The sequence below is a fragment of the Scyliorhinus torazame genome, chromosome 5 (genome assembly GCF_047496885.1).
Source record: "Scyliorhinus torazame isolate Kashiwa2021f chromosome 5, sScyTor2.1, whole genome shotgun sequence".
NCBI classification, from domain to species: Eukaryota; Metazoa; Chordata; class Chondrichthyes; order Carcharhiniformes; family Scyliorhinidae; genus Scyliorhinus; species Scyliorhinus torazame.
Window position 1 is genome coordinate 101,186,095 of NC_092711.1, and position 20,996 is coordinate 101,207,090.

Below are 20,996 nucleotides of genomic sequence, written 5' to 3' on the forward strand. Positions count from 1 at the left end.
ACGCGCCATGCCGACCCTCACCCACCTCCTGATCATGGCTATATTCGCCGCCCAATAATAGTTACTGAAGTTTGGCAGCACCAGCCTGCCCTCTCCCCGGCTCCGCTCAATCATCCCCTTTTTTACTCACGGCGTCTTGCCCGCCCATACGAAATGAAATGAAAATTGCTTAGTGTCACAAGTCGGCTTCAAATGAAGTTACTGTGAAAAGCCCCTAGTTGCCACATTCCGGCGCCTGTTCGGGGAGGCTGGTACGGGAATTGAACCGTGCTGCTAGCCTGCACTTGGTTTGCTTTAAAAGCCAGTGATTTAGCCCAGCGTGCTAAACCAGCCCCATACAAAGCCGGTGGTAACTTTGTTAACCCGTTTGTAGAAGGAGCGCGGAATAAAGATGGGGAGACACTGGAACACAAACAGGAATCTCGGAAGGACCGTCATCTTCACCGTCTGTACCCTCCCAGCTAGTGACAGTGGGAGCACGTCCCACCTCCGAAAACCGTCCTTTGTTTGGTACACCAGACGGGCTAGATTAAGTTTGTGTAACTGTTCCCATTCCCGTGCCACTTGGATGCCTAGATACCTAAAACTTTCCCAATCGCCTCTCCTGTCCCCTTGCCTGGATCGCAAACATCTCGCTTTTCCCCATATTTAGTTTGTACCTTGAGAACCGGCCAAATTCCCCTAGAATCATCATGATTTCTTCCATAACCCCCTCTGGGTCTGACACATAGAGAAGCAGGTCGTCTGCATAAAGTGAGACTCTGTGTTCCACTCCCCCCGGATCAACCCCTTCCAGCCCCTTGAGGCTCTCAGCGCAATTGCCAGCGGCTCTATAGCTGGCGCGAATAACAGTGGGGAGAGGGGACACCCCTGCCTCGTCTCCCGGTGTAGCCTAAAATAGTCCGATGTCGTCCTATTCGTCCGTACGCTCGCCACAGGAGCCTGAAATGGAAACCTGACCCAGTCAATAATGCCCCGTCCATATCCGAACCGTCCCAGCACCTCCCACAATATTCCCATTCTACTCGATCAAAAGTCTTTTCTGCATCCATTGCGACCACTACCTCCACCTCCCGACCTTCTGGGGGCATCACAATCACAATTAGCAACCTTCTTACATTGGACACCAATTGCCTTCATAGATTGTCATAGAATTTACAGTGCAGAAGGAGGCCATTCGGCCCATCGTGTCTGCACCGGCTCTTGGAAAGAGCACCCTACCCAAGGTCAACACCGCCACCCGATCCCCATAACCTAGTAACCCCATCCAACACTAAGGGCAATTTTGGACACGAAGGGCAATTTATCATGGCCAATCCACCTAACCTGCACATCTTTGGACTGTGGGAGGAAACCGGAGCACCCGGAGGAAACCCACGCACACACAGGGAGGATGTGCAGACTCCGCACAGACAGTGACCCAAGCTGGAATCGAACCTGGGACCCTGGAGCTGTGAAGCAATTGTGCTATCCACAAGGCTACCGTGCTGCCCCAAGTGGTGCCGTGGTGCCTTCCCTTAACAAACCCCGGAACACAATCTTCAATCCTAGAGGAGAAAATTTTGGCCAGCAGTTTGGCGTCCACATTCAATAGGGATATCGGCCTGTATGACCCACACAGCTCCGGATCCTTATCCCACTTCAGAATCAGTGAGATCGTGGCCTGTGACATCGTCGGGGGAAGCACCCCTCCCTCCCTTGCCTCATTGAATGTCCTCACCAACAGCGGCCCCAAAATCCCAGAAAACTTTTTCATGAACTCCGCTGGGAACCGGTCTGCATGGCCTTCAGACCCTATCTCTTCGATCGAAGCCCCCAGCCCTTCTACCAGTTCCCGTCCACCTTCGGGAAATTCAGCCCCCCTAGGAAATGCCTCATCCCCTCTGGCCCCGGTGGGGGTTCCGACCCGTGCAGCCTACGATAAAAATCCTTAAACGCCTTGTTCAACCCTGCTGAATCTCCCACCAGGTTTAGGCCCAATCCTTTACTTTCCCTATCTCCCTGGCTACCTTCCTCCTAAGCTGCTGTGCAAGCATTCTGCTGTCCTCTCCGTGCTCATAGATCGCCCCCCTCACCTTTATCAGCTGCTCCACCGCCCTCCGTGTGGTTAGCAAGCCAACTCTGCCTGTAGCCTCTGCCATTCCCTTAGAAGCCCTGCCTCTGGGGTCTCCGCATACCTCCTGTCAACCTGTAGTATCTCCTTTATAGTCGGTCCGTCTCTGTCCTGTCTACTTTCTCCCTGTGGGCCCGTATCGAGATCAGCTCCCCTCTAACCACCGCCTTCAATGACTCCCAGACCACCGCTGCTGAAATTTCCCCCATGTCATTGACCTCCAGGAAATTCTGAATACATTTCCTCAACCGCCCACACACCTCGTCCGCTAAGAGCCCCATGTCTAACCTCCAGTGCGGGCGCTGGTTACTGTCTTTACTAACCTGTAGGTCAACCCAGTGCGGGGCATGGACTGAGATTGTAATCGCTGAGCACCCTGTGTCTACCACTCCCGTCAGTAAAGCCCTGCTCAGAATGAGGAAATCGATCCGGGAGTACACCTTATGCACGTATGAGTAGAAGGAGAACTCCTTTACTCTTGGCTGCACAAATCTCCATGGGTCCACCCCCCACCCCCCCCCCCCCCCCCCCCCCCACGCGCGCGCGCCATCTTCTCCATGAACACTTGTAGCTCCTTAGCCATTGCTGGCACCCTGCCTGTTTTTGAGCTTGACCGGTCTAAACCAGGGTCAATAACTGTACTGAAGTCCCCTCCCATGACCAGCTTATGCGAATCCAGGTCCGGTATCTTCCTCAGCATCCTCTTTATAAACTCCACATCGTCCCAGTACTGGCCTCCCCCATCTGAAACTATTCTTCCCGCCTCAAACACCACTCACTTGGTCTTTGAGAACAGCCCCGAGTGAAAAACCTGTCCGGCCCAACGTTCCCTTAACCTAATCTGGTCAGCTACTCTAAGGTGTGTCTCCTGCAGCATTACCACGCCCGCCTTCAGTCCTCTCATATGCACGACACGCGTGCCCCTTTTTAAAAATAAATTTAGAGTACCCAATTAATTTTTTCCAATTAAGGGGCAATTTAGCGTGGCCAATCCACCTAGCCTGCACATCTTTGGGTTGTGGGGCGAAACCCACACAAACACGGGGAGAATGTGCAAACTCCACACGGACAGTGACCCACGGCCGGGATCGAACCTGGGACCTCGCGTGCTCTCTTGACCGGCCCATTGAGCCCTCTTACATTCCAGGTGGTCAGTCTAGTTGGTGGGCTCATCGACCCCCTTCACCGATCAGCCATCCATTCTCTTGGACCAGTCGCCAGCCCGCGCCCCACACATCCACCGGCCCGACCCCAGGCAGCCTCAGCCCCTGACCCCCTCTCTGTCCCTCAGTAACAGTCCCTCCCTCATCAGCAGAACATTTTTCCCCCCTCCCCCCCCACCCCAGTAACAGCACAAAATAAATCAACCCCTTTGATAAGCCTAACATCTGTTCACCACCCCCCCCCCCCCCCAACTACGCTTCCATAAGCTAGTCCGCCCAGCTAGCTTGGTGGCTCTCGCCCATGGTGCCAGACAATCACCCACCTATTGGTCCGTCCCCCCCATCCCCCCCCCCCCCCCTCTGCTCATACATACATATTCAACTGGAAGGCAATCCCAACACAATTGTACAACAGAGATTTAAAAAAACCCAGGTTGGACTCCAACAGAACATAAGATCAAGCAAAAGATCCAGCATCTGTACAAACACACCTCCATCCCCAACAGTGCAAATGCAAACTTTACGTCACTCAGCTCTGCAGCTGACCACAGATCCATACAGCAGGCATTACAAATAATGACCAAAAAAGCGAGAAACAAGAAACTTCTTTTGAAAAACATAAACGCTACAGCAAGATTCAAAGTTCTCAGTCCAACACCAGTCCTTTCCTTTTTGCAAAGTCCAGCGCTTCCTCAGGCGACTCGAAATAGAAATGTTGTTCCTCGTATGTGACCCAGAGGCTGGCCAGGAACAACAGTCCGAACTTCACCTTTTTCTTGAAAAGGGTCGACCTGATCTGGTTAAACCCCTCTCTTCTCCTGATCTGGTTAAACCTCTCTCTTCTCCTGGCTACCTCCGCACTCAGGTCTTGATAGATCCGCAGGATACTGTTGTCCCATTTGCAGCACCATGTCTGCTTGGCCCACTGTAAAACGCGCTCCTTATTCAGATATCTGTGGAATCTCACCACCATTGCCCTCAGGGGGGTCTCCCATTCGCGGCTTCCTCGCAAGCGCTCTGTGAGCCCTGTCCACCTCCAAGGGTCGTGGGAATGCCCCATCCCCCAGCAGCTTCTCAAACATGGCCGCTATATATGCCCCAGCGCCCGCTCCTTCAGATCCCTCCGGGAGCCCAACGATCCTCAAGCTCTGCCGGCGGGATCTATTCTCTAGGTCCTCCACCTTCTCCAGGAGCGTTTTCTGCTGGTCTCTTAGCATCCCCACCTCCAACCGGTCCACATCAGACACCATTTCCCTGGCCCTACACTCATCCCTAGAGCATCTCGAAAACAAGGAATCCTACATTAGACTCCTATTTATTGACTGCAGCTCCGCCTTCAACACCATAATCCCAGCCAAGCTCATATCAAAGCTCCAAAACCTAGGTCTTGGCTCCCCACTCTGCAACTGGATCCTCGATTTTCTGACTAACAGACCACAATCAGTAAGAATGAACAACAACACCTCCTCCACAATAGTCCTCAACACCGACGCCCCACAAGGCTGCGTACTTAGACCCCTACTCTACTCCCTGTACACACATGACTGCGTGGCAAAACTTGGTTCCAACTCCATCTACAAGTTTGTTGACGATATGACCATAGTGGGCCGGATCTCGAATAACGATGAGTCCCAATACAGGAGGGAGATAGAGAACCTAGTGGAGTGGTGTAGCGACAACAATCTCTCCCTCAATGCCAGCAAAACTAAAGAGCTGGTAATTGACTTCAGGAAGCAAAGTACTGTACACGCCCCTGTCAGCATCAACGGGGCCGAGGTGGAGATGGTTAGCAGTTTCAAATTCCTGGGGGTGCACATCTCCAAAAATCTGTCCTGGTCCACCCACGTCGACGCTACCACCAAGAAAGCACAACAGCGCCTATACTTCCTCAGGAAACTAAGGAAATTCGGCATGTCCACATTGACTCTTACCAACTTTTACAGATGCACCATAGAAAGCATCCTATCAGGTTGCATCACAGCCTGGTATGGCAACTGCTCAGCCCAGGACCGCAAGAAACTTCAGAGAGTCGTGAAGACCGCCCAGTCCATCACACGAACCTGCCTCCCATCCATTGACTCCATCTACACCTCCCGCTGCCTGGGGAAAGCGGGCAGCATAATCAAAGATCCCTCCCACCCGGCTTACTCACTCTTCCAACTTCTTCCATCAGGCAGGAGATACAGAAGTCTGAAAACACGCACAAACAGACTCAAAAACAGCTTCTTCCCCACTGTCACCAGACTCCTAAATGACCCTCTTATGCTTCATCCGATGCCAGTGCTTATGTAGTTACATTGTATATGTTGTGTTGCCCTATTATGTATTTTCTTTTATTCCCTTTTCTTCTCATGTACTTAATGATCTGTTGAGCTGCTCACAGAAAAATACTTTTCACTGTACCTCGGTACACGTGACAGTAAACAAATCCTATCCAATCCAATCCAACTCCACCGCTGTTTGATGTTCCTCCTGGCCTACCAGCTCCTTCTCTACTTTCTGAATCACCCGATCTTGGGCATCCAATCTAAGTTCCAGCCGCGAAATTGCCTCTTTAATTGGGTCAAAGCAGTCTTGCTTCTGCTTGGCGAAGCCCTCCTGGAAAGCTTGCATCAACTGCTCCGTTGACCGCTGGGTCGACAAACCAGAGGTCCAGTCATCTGCCATGCTTACTCCCAGTGCCGCTTCAGCCCAAGTCTTCTCTGTCTTTCTGTTTCTGCACTTATGAGCACTTCTAGTCCTCCTCTCCATGCACCGATGTGCGAATTCAGTTCACAATTGCCTCTGTCATCAATTTTTCAAATCAAGTCCAGTAAAATGTCAGGGAAAAAGGTCCAAAAGTCCGACCCGAGCGGGAGCCACCAAATGTGCGACTTACTCCTTCATAGCCGCCACAGGAAGCCCGCGGAGAAAGCTTTTGATCGGGTAGCGTGGAATTACCTGTGGAAGGCGCTGGGAAGGTTTGGGTTGGTGAGGGCTTTATTGACTGGGTGCGGTTGCTCTATCAGGCACCAGTAGCGAGTGTGCTTACGAACTGGCTGAGGTCGGGGTATTTTAAACTACACCGAGGGTTGAGGTAAGGGTGCCCCCTCTCCTTGTTACTGTTTGCTCTGGCCATAGAGCCATTGGCCATGGCGTTAAGAGCCTCTAGGAACTGGAAATGGCAGGTTCGGGTGGGGGGTGGGGGGGGGGGGGGGGGGGGTGGGGGGGGGGGGGGGTGGGGGGGGGGGTGGAGCACCGGGTCTCGCTTTACGCAGATGACCTGCTCTTGCATATCTCAGACCCATTGGAGGGGTTGGGGGAAGTAATGCAAATCCTGGGGGAATTTGGCAATTTTTCGGGGTATAAGTTGAACATGGGAAAAGGTGAGATGTTCGCGATCCAGGCAAGAGGACAGGGGAAGAGACTGGGAGAGCTGCCGCTTAGAATGGCAGTGTAGAGCTTTCGGTATCTGGGAATCCAGGTGGCCCGGGAATGGGAGACACTGCACAAGTTAAACCTATCCCGGCTGGTAGAGGAAATGGAAGAGGGCTTTAAGAGATGGGACATGCTCCCGCTATCACTGGCGGAGTGGGTACAGACCGTGAAAATGGTCCTCCCCAGATTTCTGTTTGTCTTTCAGTGCCTCCCCATCATCATCCCCGAGGCCTTTTTCAAGCGGGTGAATAAGGTTATTTCAGGCTTTGTGTGGGCGGGTAAAACCCCACGAGTGAAGAAAGTGTTGCTGGAGCGCAGTCGGGGGGAGGGTGGGTTGGCGCTGCCAAACTTCTACAATTACTACTGGGCGGCTAATATAGCCATGATCAGGAAGTGGGTAGCGGGGGGAGGGGTCGGTGTGGGAGCGGATGGAGGTGGCATCATGCAAAGACACAAGTTTGGGATCACTGATAACGGCACCTCTTCCGTTCTCGCCGGCCCGATACTCCACAAGTCCGGTGGTAGTGGCGACTTTGAGAATCTGTGGGCAATGGAGGAGATATAAGAGAGTGGAGGGAGCATCGGTTTGGACCCCGATTTATAATAATCATCAGTTTGTACAGGGTAGGCTGGATGGTGGGTTCTGGAGATGGCAAAGGGCAGGAATTAGAAGGATGGGGGATCTATTTATAGACGGGAGCTTTCCCAGCTTGAAAGCCTTGGAGCATAAATTTGAATTGCCAGTAGGGAACGGGTTTAGGTATTTGCAGGTGCGAATCTTCCTGAGAAAACAGGTTCCGGCCTTTCCGCTGCTGCCACCACGGGGGATACAGGATAGAGTAGTCTCCAGTACCTGGTAGGAGAGGGGAAGGTAGCAGATATTTACCAGGAGCTTTCGGAGACAGAGGAAATTCCAGTGAAGGAGCTTAAGGGCAAGTGGGAGGACGAGCTAGGAGAAGGGATAGAGGCGGGGCTATGGGCAGACGCCCTAAGCTGGGTTAATAGTTCCTCATCATGTGCCAGGCTTAGCCTGATACAATTTAAGGTAGTCCACCGGGCACACATGCCGGTGGCCCGGATGAGCAAGTTTTTCGGGGTAGAGGATAGGTGTGCAAGGTGCGCAGGAAGCCCAGCAAATCATGTCCACATGTTTTGGGCATGCCCAAAGCTTGGAGGGTTTTGGCAGGGTTTTGCTAAAACCAAGGGTGGTGCTGCATCCTGAGGTAGCGATCTTTGGAGTGTCGGAAGAGCCGGGGGTTCAGGGGGCGAAAGAGGCTGACGTCTTGGCCTTTGCCTCCCTGGTAGCCCGGAGACGGATCTTGCTAATGTGGAGGGACTTGAAGCTCCAGAGTGTGGAGACCTGGGTTAGTGACATGGCTGGGTTTATGTCTCGAGAAGATAAAGTTAGCCTTAGGAGGGTCAATGGTCGGGTTCACCCGGAGGTGACCGCCGTTCGTTGACTTTCTCAGGGAAAATTAAAATGTCAGCAGAAACAGTATTCCAAGGGGGGGGGGGGGGGGGGGGGGGATTGTTGTTTTATGGTTGGGGTGTGTGACGATTGGGTTGGGGGTGGTAATGTTTATTGTACCATGTTTTTGTCATTGTTATTGTTATTATCATAAAAAATTTCAAATACCTTACGAAAAATATTTTTAAAAAGAGTCACTGCAAATTTGGAAAACCAGTGACAACATCTGGGCCTCAGACAAGAAAGAAAAGTGTCCCAAATGCCTTCTTGACCACCTGATCTACCTGTCCAGCCATCTTCGGGAATCTATGGTTTTTGAATCCAAGGTCACTGTTCCTGTATAATTCTCAACATCATCCCATTTATTCTTCATTCCCTTCTCTTGTTACCCTCCAAATTCTTGATGTCACACTGCTCCAGTTGAATTCTGTTTGCCATTTTTCTGTCCATCTGAACCAGGCAATTGATATCTTCCTGCTGTCATCGGATTTATTCTGCATAATAATAATCTTTTAGTGTCACAAGTAGGCTGACATTAACGCTGCCACACTGCAGCGCCTGTTCAGGTACACTGAGGGAGAATCCAGAATGTCACCTTTAACAAGCACGTCTTTCTAAGCGGAAACCGGAGTACCAGGAGGAAACCCACGCATTGTCAAACACATGAATAACTTCTGTATCTTCCACCAACTTCTTCATCATAGCCCCTACATTTAACTCAAAATCATTGATTTGCACCACAGAACTGTGGAACCCCACATGAAATAGGCATCCAAATAAAGTTTAGTCCTGCATGTGGTTAACAGCAGCAATAACAGCAGAATCCAAACCCGGATGCCGCCTGTGAACTTGCTGGTGTCTGAGCAGGTTGTTTGACTGAGCAAATGCCTTTCCACACACGGGACAGTTGAATGGCCTCTCCCCAGTGTGAACTCACTGGCGTTTCAGCAGATTGTTAACTTTTAAATCCCTTCTCACAGTGCGAACATTTAAATGGTCTCTGATCAGTGTGAACAAGTTGGCGTATCAGAAGATTGGAAGAAGCAATGAATTCCTGTCCACACACACAGAAGATGAATGGCCTCTCCCCAGTGTGAACTCGATAGTGTGTCAGAAGGTGAGCTAACCGAGTGAATCCCTTCCCACAGATCGAGCAGGTGAATAGCCTCTCCCCAGTGTGAGTGTGTTGGTGTTTCAGAAGATCCCATTTGCTTAAAGGTTTCCTCACAGTCAGAACAATTAAATGGTCTCTAATCAGTGTGAAATAATTGGTGAATCAGAAGGTGGGAGGAACAAGTGAATCTCTTCCCACACACGGAGCAGGTGAATGGCCTCTCCCCAGTGTAAGAGCGATGATGTATCAGTAAATCCTTTTTACTTTTAAAGCTCTTCTGACAGTCAGCACATTTAAATGGTCTCTGATCAGAGTGGACCGGACGGTGGGTCCGGAGGTTTGATAAAGCATTAAATCCCTTCCCACAATCCAGACAGGTGAATGGCCTCTCACCTGTGTGAACATGAAATGAAATGAAAATCACTTATTGTCACAAGTAGGCTTCAAATGAAGTTACTGTGAAAAGCCCCTAGTCGCCACATTCCGGCGCCTGTTCAGGAAGGCTGGTACGGGATGGTGTGTAGAGGCGGGATGACTGAGTGAATCCCTTCCATCAAACAGAGCAGGTGAATGACCTCTCCCCAGTGTGACTGCATCGATGAATTTTCACTTCAGATGGATAATTGAAACCCTTCCCACAGTCCCCACATTTCCACTGTTTCTCCGTGATGCCGGTGTTCTGGTGTTCTTATGTCTGTCCAGGTTGGACGATGAGTTGAAGCCTCATCTACACACAGCCTGAGTGCAGTTTCTTCCTGATGTGAAGCCTTGTCCACACACACAGCCTGAGTACGGTCACTTCCTGATGTGAAGTCTGGCCCACACACACAGCCTGAGCACGGTCTCTTCCTGATGTGAAACCTGGTCCACACACACAGCCTGAGTCCGGTCACTTCCTGGTGTGAAGCCTGGTCCACACACACAGCCTGAGTCCGGTCACTTCCTGATGTGAAGTCTGGCCCACATACACAGCCTGAGTACGGTCTCTTCCTGGTGTGAAGCCTGGTCCACACACACAGCCTGAGTCCGGTCACTTCCTGATGTGAAATCTGGTCCACACACACAGCCTGAGTACAGTCTCTTCCTGATGTGAAACCTGGTCCACACACACAGCCTGAGTACGGTCTCTTCCTGATGTGAAGCCTGGTCCACACACACAGCCTGAGTACGGTCTCTTCCTGATGTGAAGCCTGGTCCACACTCACAGCCTGAGTACGGTCTCTTCCTGGTGTGAAGCCTGGTCCACACACACAGCCTGAGTACGGTCTCTTCCTAATGTGAAGCCTGGTCCACACACACAGCCTGAGTACGGTCACTTCCTGACGTGAAGCCTGGTCCACACACACAGCCTGAGTACGGTCTCTTCCTGATGTGAAACCTGGGCCACACACACAGCCTGAGTACGGTCTCTTCCTGGTGTGAAACCTGGTCCACACACACAGCCTGAGTACGGTCACTTCCTGATGTGAAACCTGGTCCACACACACAGCCTGAGTACGGTCTCTTCCTGATGTGAAACCTGGCCCACACACACAGCCTGAGTACAGTCACTTCCTGATGTGAAATCTGGTCCACACACACAGCCTGAGTGCAGTTTCTTCCTGATGTGAAGCCTTGTCCACACACACAGCCTGAGTACGGTCACTTCCTGATGTGAAGTCTGGCCCACACACACAGCCTGAGCACAGTCTCTTCCTGATGTGAAACCTGGTCCACACACACAGCCTGAGTACGGTCTCTTCCTGGTGTGAAGCCTGGTCCACACACACAGCCTGAGTACGGTCACTTCCTGACGTGAAGCCTGGTCCACACACACAGCCTGAGTACGGTCTCTTCCTGATGTGAAACCTGGGCCACACACACAGCCTGAGTACGGTCTCTTCCTGGTGTGAAACCTGGTCCACACACACAGCCTGAGTACGGTCACTTCCTGATGTGAAACCTGGTCCACACACACAGCCTGAGTACGGTCTCTTCCTGATGTGAAACCTGGCCCACACACACAGCCTGAGTACCGTCACTTCCTGATGTGAAATCTGGTCCACACACACAGCCTGAGTGCAGTTTCTTCCTGATGTGAAGCCTTGTCCACACACACAGCCTGAGTACGGTCACTTCCTGATGTGAAGTCTGGCCCACACACACAGCCTGAGCACAGTCTCTTCCTGATGTGAAACCTGGTCCACACACACAGCCTGAGTATGGTCTCTTCCTGGTGTGAAGCCTGGTCCACACACACAGCCTGAGTCCGGTCACTTCCTGATGTGAAATCTGGTCCACACACACAGCCTGAGTACAGTCTCTTCCTGATGTGAAACCTGGTCCACAAACACAGCCTGAGTACGGTCTCTTCCTGATGTGAAGCCTGGTCCACACACACAGCCTGAGTACGGTCTCTTCCTGATGTGAAGCCTGGTCCACACTCACAGCCTGAGTACGGTCTCTTCCTGGTGTGAAGGCTGGTCCACACACACAGCCTGAGTACGGTCTCTTCCTGATGTGAAGCCTGGTCCACACACACAGCCTGAGTACGGTCTCTTCCTGATGTGAAGCCTGGTCCACACACACAGCCTGAGTACGGTCACTTCCTGACGTGAAGCCTGGTCCACACACACAGCCTGAGTACGGTCTCTTCCTGATGTGAAACCTGGGCCACACACACAGCCTGAGTACGGTCTCTTCCTGGTGTGAAACCTGGTCCACACACACAGCCTGAGTACGGTCACTTCCTGATGTGAAACCTGGTCCACACACACAGCCTGAGTACGGTCTCTTCCTGATGTGAAACCTGGCCCACACACACAGCCTGAGTACAGTCACTTCCTGATGTGAAATCTGGTCCACACACACAGCCTGAGTACGGTCCCTTCCTGGTGTGAAACCTGGTCCACACACACAGCCTGAGTACGGTATCTTCCTGATGTGAAACCTGGGCCACACACACAGCCTGAGTACGGTCACTTCCTGATGTGAAACCTGGTCCACACACACAGCCTGAGTACGGTCTCTTCCTGGTGTGAAACCTGGTCCACACACACAGCCTGAGTACGGTATCTTCCTGATGTGAAACCTGGGCCACACACACAGCCTGAGTACGGTCTCTTCCTGATGTGAAACCTGGCCCACACACACAGCCTGAGTACAGTCTCTTCCTGATGTGAAACCTGGTCCACACACAGCCTGAGTACGGTCACTTCCTGATGTGAAACCTGGTCCACACACACAGCCTGAGTACGGTCTCTTCCTGATGTGAAGCCTGGTCCACACAGCCTGAGTACGGTCACTTCCTGATGTGAAACCTGGTCCACACACACAGCCTGAGTACGGTCTCTTCCTGATGTGAAGCCTGGTCCACACAGCCTGAGTACGGTCTCTTCCTGATGTGAAGCCTGGTCCACACACACAGCCTGAGTACAGTCTCTTCCTGATGTGAAACCTGGTCCACACACACAGCCTGAGTACGGTCACTTCCTGATGTGAAACCTGGTCCACACACACAGCCTGAGTACAGTCTCTTCCTGATGTGAAACCTGGTCCACACACACATCCTGAGTACGGTTACTTCCTGATGTGAAACCTGGTCCACACACACAGCCTGAGTACGGTCACTTCCTGATGTGAAGCCTGGCCCACACACACAGCCTGAGTACGGTCACTTCCTGATGTGAAACCTGGTCCACACACACAGCCTGAGTACGGTCTCTTCCTGATGTGAAACCTGGTCCACACACACAGCCTGAGTACGGTCACTTCCTGATGTGAAGTCTGGCCCACACACACAGCCTGAGTACGGTGTCTTCCTGATGTGAAGCCTGGCCTACACACACAGCCTGAGTACGGTCACTTCCTGATGTGAAACCTGGTCCACACACAGCCTGAGTACGGTCTCTTCCTGATGTGAAGCCTGGTCCACACACACAGCCTGAGTACAGTCTCTTCCTGATGTAAATGGTGCAATATTCTTTCAGACTCTGTGTTTGGTTAAAGCTCTTTGCACAGCCAGTTCCCTGGAATAATCACTGTGTGTATGTGCCTCAGTGCTTTTCCAGTCACACTGATGTTTGCAATCTTTTCTCTCAGGCAGGACAAACATTTCTCCTTCCACATTGAAAGGCTGATGATTTTCAACTCCTGATGAATCAATAGACTCTGTTCGGACTTGACATGATGTTTGGTTTGAATTTCCCATCTGCAATCCTAACATTGTGTAAAAGAAGTTTACATAGAATCACTTAGATTCTACAATGAACAGGCCAGTTGTTCTGACCTGTTTCCAACTGTTCTGCTGCTGATTATCCTCGACACACATCTCCTTCCAGCCCATCCACCTCATCTCAGCCTGTGAAACAATGTTATTATTGATCAATCAGCGAGTCAGCCTGAGCCTGTGGCCGCTCTCACCTTCTGCCACCGTCACAATGTCCGGGTGATTGACGGCAGCTCCGGACCAGTAGGAAGAGGAGGGGCGGGACTGGAGGACCGTCCGAGAACGGCTGGACCTCCAGCCAATCGGAGTGAATGAGATACGGGACTTTCTGTGATTGAAGCATGCGCAGGGTGGGTAATGGCGATCGAGAAGAACTGTGTCTTCAGATCTGAAATCAGTAATAGGCGCTTAACAATATGGAGGAAGCGAGAGATCGCGGGAGTGGGCGGAAACGTTGTGTAAAACTGCTGCAATCGCAAAACTCGGAAAGTTTTACGTGACCCAGTTTGTATCGAGCTCCAGCTCCTTATCTTCGGCTCGAGTTAACGGCTGCCATTTTTATTGGATGTGCATCAGGGCGCATGCGCGTTTGCCGTCTTTGTCGAGGCGATGTTTCAATGAGTGGGAGGAGCTTATTCCCCATTGTTCAGAATGTGGAGATGCCGCGTTGGACTGGGCCAGGCTCAGTAAGAAGTCTGACAACAACAGGTTAAAGTCCAACAGGTTTATTTGGAATCACGAGTTTTCAGAATGTAGCTTCTTAATCAGGTGAGTGAAGAGGTAGGTTACACAAACATAGCCAATGATGAAAGACGATACTTTGAATGCGAGTCTTTGCAGATAATTAAGTCTTTACAGGTCCAGACGGTGTGACTGCAGAGAGGGATAATCACAGTATAAAGAGGTGCAAATTGTCCCAAGCCAGGACAGTTGCAACAGATTAGTTATATTATTTACAGTTTGTAATAAAGTAAATGCATTATTATTTATTGTCCTGTAACATAAGACTGTCGCTATGTTATAGATTTCCAGTCATCTCTTCCCTCAGAGGGTTGTTAGTCTTTGGATTTCTCTTCCACAGGGACCAGTTGTATCTGGGGGTCATTGAAGATATTGAAGCACAAGTTTGACAGATATTCTATTGACAATGGAGTTCAGCGTTATGGGAACAAGTAGGAAAATAGAGTGAAAGCTGAGGTGAGGAGGGATTTCTTCACTCGAGGATGTGGTGATGCTTTGGAATTCTCTTCCCCAGAGGAATGTGGAGCCTCAGTTTGTTCAAAACAAACATTGAAAGGATTCCAAATATTGAAGATATCGAGGGATATGGGGTTCGTGTGGGGAAATGGTGCTGAGGTGGATCGGCCAAGGATCGCATTGAATGGTTGAGCAGACTCAGTGGGCCGAATGGCCTACTCCTGCTCCTATTATAATCTCTGTGTCCTGGTCAAGAAGCAGTGAGCTGAGCTTGGATCTGTCAATCCACATGAATCAGCCCTTCAGGAAAATTGGGAGGGTGAATATTACATACAGCAGAGTGAGAATGGAGGGAGATTGTGTGGGGTGGGCATTTACAGCTTTTGGAGAACAAGAGAAGAAATAATGTTCCATAGGAACTAGAATTGTCTGTTCTGAATTTCTATCCTGTACTAACTGCTGACTTTGTAAATTGTTTTTGAAGGATATTGGAAGAGGAGGAATTATAGACAGAAATCTCAAACATCATGTCTCAAACATGATGTGACAAACTCACTCGATTCCTTCTGAACTAGATATCATCAGGCATCATCGGCGAGAAGGAGAAATGGTTGTCCAATCTGTCGGCTTCAAAAGATTTTAAACATGAATGTGCCTGGAAAAGCACCGAGACCCACATAACACACACCCGAGTGAGAGAGTTCCAGTGAACTGACTGTGGAAACATCAGTGTGACTGGAAAAGCACCAAGACCCACACAACACACACCCGAGTGAGAATGTTCCAGTGAACTGACTGTGGGAAGAGCTTTAACCAGTTACACAGCCTGAAAAATCATCCCACCATTCACAGTGAGGAGAGACAGTGCACATGTTCTGTGTGTAGACATCACACCATTCACAGTGAGGAGAGACAGTGCACATGTTCTGTGTGTAGACATCACACCATTCACAGTGAGGAGAGACAGTGCACATGTTCTGAGTGTAGACAAGGCTTCCACTGATTATCCAATCTGGAGAGACACGAGGGGACCCAAAACATGGAGAAACCATGGAAATATGGGACTGTGGGAAGGGATACAGAGTCTCATCTGTGCTGGAGATTCATCGACTCAGTCACATTGGGGAGCGGCCGTTCACCTGCTCTCAGTGTGGAAAGGGATTGATTGATTCATCCACCCTGCGGAAACATTGAGGGCAGCACGGTAGCATTGTGGATAGCACAATTGCTTCACAGCTCCAGGGTCCCAGGTTCGATTCCGGCTTGGGTCACTGTCTGTGTGGAGTCTGCACATCCTCCCCGTGCGTGCGTGGGTTTCCTCCGGGTGCTCCGGTTTCCTCCCACAGTCCAAAGATGTGCAGGTTAGGTGGATTGGCAATGTTAAATTGCCCTTAGTGTCCAAAATTGCCCTTAGTGTTGGGTGGGGTTACTGGGTTGTGGGGATAGGGTGGAGGTGTTGACCTTGGGTAGGGTGCTCGTTCCAAGAGCCGGTGCAGATTCGATGAGCCGAATGGCCTCCTTCTGCACTGTAAATTCTATTCTATGAGATCAGCGAATTCACACTGGGGAGAAGCCGTTCACCTGCTCTCAGTGTGGGAAGGGATTTATTGATTCATCCATCCTGCAGACACACCAGCGAGTTCACACTGGGGAGAGGCCATTCACCTGCTCTTAGTGTGGGAAGGGATTACATAGAAACATGGAAAATAGGAGCAGGAAGAGGCCATTTGGCCCATTGCACCTGCTCTGCCATTCATTATGATTGTGGCTTATCATCTAACCCCATAGCCTAATCCCAATTTCCCCTCCATATCCTTTGATCCCTTCGCCCTCAGTGCTATATCTAACTGCTTCTTGAAAACATTCAATGTATTGGCCTCAACTATTTCCTGTGGTAACAAATTCCACAGGCTCACCACTCTCTGGTTGAAGAAATTTCTCCTCATCTCTGTCCTAAATGGTCTACCCCGTACCCTCAGACTGCGACCACTGGTTCTGTACACTCCCGCCTTCGAGAAAATCTTTCCCACATCTACCCTTTCAAGTCCTGTTAGAATATTATAGGTTTCTATGAGATCCCCCATTCTTCTGAACTCCAGCGAATACAATCCTAACTGATTCAGTCTCTCATACGTCAGTCCCACCATCCCAGGAATCAGTCTGGTAAACCTTCGCTGCGCTCCCTCTAGAGAAAGAACATCCTTCCTCAGATAATGAGGCCAAAACTGCACACAATATTCCAGGTACGGCCTTGCCAAGGCCCTGTAGAGAACAAAGAACAATACAGCACAGGAACAGGCACTTCGGCTCTGCAAGCCTGCACCGAACACGTGTCCTGTCTCGACCAACTGCCTGTATCCTTCTATACCCCTATCCTGATAAGTCTTAAAGGTCGCTAACTTATCTGCCTCAACCACCTCACTTGGCAGAGCATTCCAGGCCACCACCACCCTGTGTAAAATACTCCCCCCATACATCTCCACTGAACCTTTCCCCCCTCACCTTGAACATGTGCCCCCTTGTAATTGTCATTTCCGCACTGGGGAAGAATCCTCTAATTGTTCACTCTATCTGTACCCCTAATAATTTTATAAACTTCTATCAGGTTGTCCCTCAGCATCCGTCTCTCTAGCGAAAACAATGCCGTTTATTCAATCTCTCCTCAAAGCTAATACCCTCCATACCAGGCAACATCCTGGTAAACCTTTTCTGTATTCTCTCTCCAGAGCCTCCACGTCCTTCTGGTAGTGCAGTGACCAGAATTGGGACACAGTATTCCAAATGTGACCTCACCAACATTCTATGCAATTGTCACATAATTATCGAGCTTTTATACTCGATACCCCGTCCTATCAAAGCAAGCATGGCATATGCTTTCTTCACCACCATTTCCACCTGTGCTGCCACTTTTAAGTATCTGTGGACCTGCATGCCCAGATCTCTCTGTGTCTCTGTGCACCTGATGGTCGGCATTTCCACATCATGAGTGTTAACTGCTCTCAGCTCTGTCTATTATGAATCTTTGTTGCACCTTATCCAGTGCCTCTATTTTCTTTTTCTAAATGGAGATCACCAATGTTGACAGTGCGCCCAGTGTAGTCTAACCCTGGTTCTGTACAAGTTGAACATTTCCTCCGTGCTTTTCAATTCTATCCCTCTGGAATGGAACCCAAGATATGGGCCCACACTTTCAGACAGATGTGAAGTTCTTAGAGAGGGTGTGGAGGACATTTACAAGAATAATAATCTTTATTTTTGTCACAAGTAGGCTTACATTAACACTGAAATGAAGTTACTGCGAAAAAACCCCAGTCATCACACTCCAGCGCCTGTTCGGTTACACGGAGGGAGAATTCAGAATCTCCTATTCACCTAACAAGCACATCTTTCAGGACTTGTGGTAGGAAACTGGAGCACCCGGATGAAACCCACGCAGACACGGGAAGAATGTGCAGACTCCACACAGACAGTGACCCAAACCAAGAATCGAACCTGGGACCCTGGTGCTGTGAAGCAACAGTGCTAACCATTGTGCAAGAATGGCACCAGGGATAAGTGACTCCAGTTAGTTGGAGTGGCTGGAGTAGCTGAATTTCTCTCCTGAGATCACAGCATCTGGAGGGTGGAGAATAGGGCCATCCAGCCCTCTGAGACTGTGTTGGCTCTCTGTGGAGCAAGCCAGTCTGTCCATTGCCCTGTTCTATCACCAAATTTGTGCAGGTTTATTTCTCTCAGTGCCTGTCCAATTTCCGATTGAAATTCTTCCGTCGTCTCTGCATCTCCTACTCTCATAGGTAGTAGGTTCGAGGTTGTTTGTGCTCGTTTTACATGTGTCTGGAGGTTCACAGAGTAATCAAAATGTGTCAACGCCATGGTTATTACACAAAATTAAGACTCCGTCTTCATCAATGATTCTGATGAGGACACCGAGTGTAATATATCTTAGTTTGCAGACAATTAGAATAAATGTACATTTCTATAAAATCTCTCACTACCACTGGACCTCCTAAAGTGTTTTAAAGCCAATGGAGTACTTTTGAAACATATTCACTGTTGTAATGTAGGAAGCTGTAAGTACCATGTGTAATCACATTTAGTTATAAAATTGTCATTTTCACAGTGTATTCACAAGGTCAAGCAAGCCCTTTTATACCTCTAGCATGTGGCTTCCTGCAGCCATTTCACCTTCTGTACCTTTTCTTTATTAACTATGTATTGATTTTATAGCAAAAAAACAATAATTATATTCATGATTATTCAGTAGTGAACATTGATCATCATTAGTGAATTGGTGTATTAGGTAATTATATTGTAAAGACTAGATCTTTATTTTAAAAAATAAATGATCAACCAAAATGTTTCCAGAAACTGCAGAGCTATCAGAATTTGTTTAAAAAAATAAATTGCTCAATAATTTTGCGAAGTTACGAGATGTGGTGAGAAGCGTGTATATAATATTACATGTACTCAGCAGTGTGACCTCCCACCAGTAGGTGGTGTCAGGCATCAGTCAGGTGACATCCAGCGACCAGCAGAAGGTTGTAAAGCGTGCACGAGGCCAGTTGCACATAAGGGTAGTTCCAAGAGTGTCGAATCTAACTCTGTGATAACTTGGTCTGTATAGCATTCTAATCATTCCCTTACCACGTGTACATTAATAAATCATCGTTCTGGCTAAGTCACCAGCAATTCTATAGAGTCATTGCAAGAATAGATCATAGAACACATCATATTCTGCCAAGACTATGTGGGCTAGGCATTGGAGGAATGGTATTGTTACTGTGCGAGTAATCCAGAGACCCAGGTTAATGCTCTGGGGATCTGGGATCGAATCTGCCTTTGACACATGGTGAAACTGAAATTGAATGACAGTATCGAATTAAAAGTCTGATGATAACATTCTTGATTGTTGTAAAAACTCATCTGGTTCACTAATGTCCTTCAGGAAATCTGCTCTCTTTGTGTGGCCTGGCCTATATGTGACTCCAGATCCACAGCAATGTTGTGGCTGATTTGTAAATGCCCTCTGAAATAGCCTCACAAGACACGCAGTTCAAGGGCAATTGGAATGAGCAGTAAATGCTGGCCCAGCCAGTGACACCCACCTCCCATGAATGAATAATTTTTAAGAAGACTCATTGTTCAATTTGAAGACGAGTAAGAAACTCTCTTTGATTGGATTTGATTTATTCTCACGTGTACCGAGTACAGTGAAAAGTATTGTTCTGCGTACAGTCCAGACAGATCGTTACACACATGAAAAAACAAAGTGCGGATCTTGGCAGTTTGCTCAGTTCACAAAATAATTTAATGGCTTTGTAGACTCAGATTAATATTTTAATCACCATCCAAAACATACCTAATGGTAATGTGTGCTCATATAGACAAACACAAACGATACTGTAACTGAATTCGAGGAAATGGCAGAGATTTAACTGAACCACCTTTTTGAAAAATTCGGCCTTAATGATAGAGAAGCAGGAAAAGCCACTCAGGGAGATGAGGAAATCCAGGCTCAGTGCGGATTTGCTGTCACCCCTCCTTTCTTATACATGAACGGGATTTAGGCTGCAGAATGTTTCATACCAAAACACAGAGAGGTCAAATATAAGCAACACATAATTCTCAATTCACTTCCATTCAACTATATTTGTCTTTGTTCAAAGGCTGACTGTGGTCAAACTGAACAAAGATTGATGGGATTTCTGTTACCCAGTGAAACGCTTTCTTTTCTTGGTCAGTCGTGTTTGCAATTCAATGGTGTATATTTCAGAGTTATTCAGAGTGAAGACTCGAGAGCTATTCAATTCAAACTGAAATCATATATAACACATAAATATACTGATGTTCAACACTGAATAATGAAACAAATATTGAGTAAAATTGGTGGAAATTTTCTGTAGGAAGGTAAGAATGATGCATTAATGATTGAATCGAGAGCATTGTTCCGTTAGATATTTACTGAACAAATGCTAAAGTTCAACGTAAGTTCTACACCTTATGGTCTTATGAGTTGAGACATCTGTTTTAAAGGAACAGCTGTCTTCATGTAATAAGTGACCTGGCCTCTCAGCTGAACCAGTGAAAGCTGCAGCAAGACTGTGCAGTTGAATGTTGTACAGGGCCATTGGGTACCGTGCTGCCAGCTGTTTCTGAAGCCTAGAGGTTATCACATTCACCTAACGGGCGAAAGGAGCTCTGAAAGCCAGTGATTCTAAACAAATATGCTGGACATTAACCTGGTGATGTAAGACTTGTTACTGTGCCCACCCCAGTCCAACACCAGCATCTCCACATCATAAATTAGAAGCATTTAA

General features: G+C 48.9%; 1 long non-coding RNA gene across 1 annotated transcript; it reads left to right on the plus strand.

The window, feature by feature from the left end:
• Nucleotides 1–13,780: 13,780 nt before the first annotated feature.
• On the plus strand, nucleotides 13,781–19,106 carry LOC140419246 (uncharacterized). The gene is made up of 2 exons (XR_011945648.1): nucleotides 13,781–14,250; nucleotides 15,164–19,106. It is a non-coding gene; the product is annotated as an uncharacterized lncRNA (long non-coding RNA).
• The last annotated feature ends 1,890 nt before the right edge of the window (nucleotides 19,107–20,996 follow it).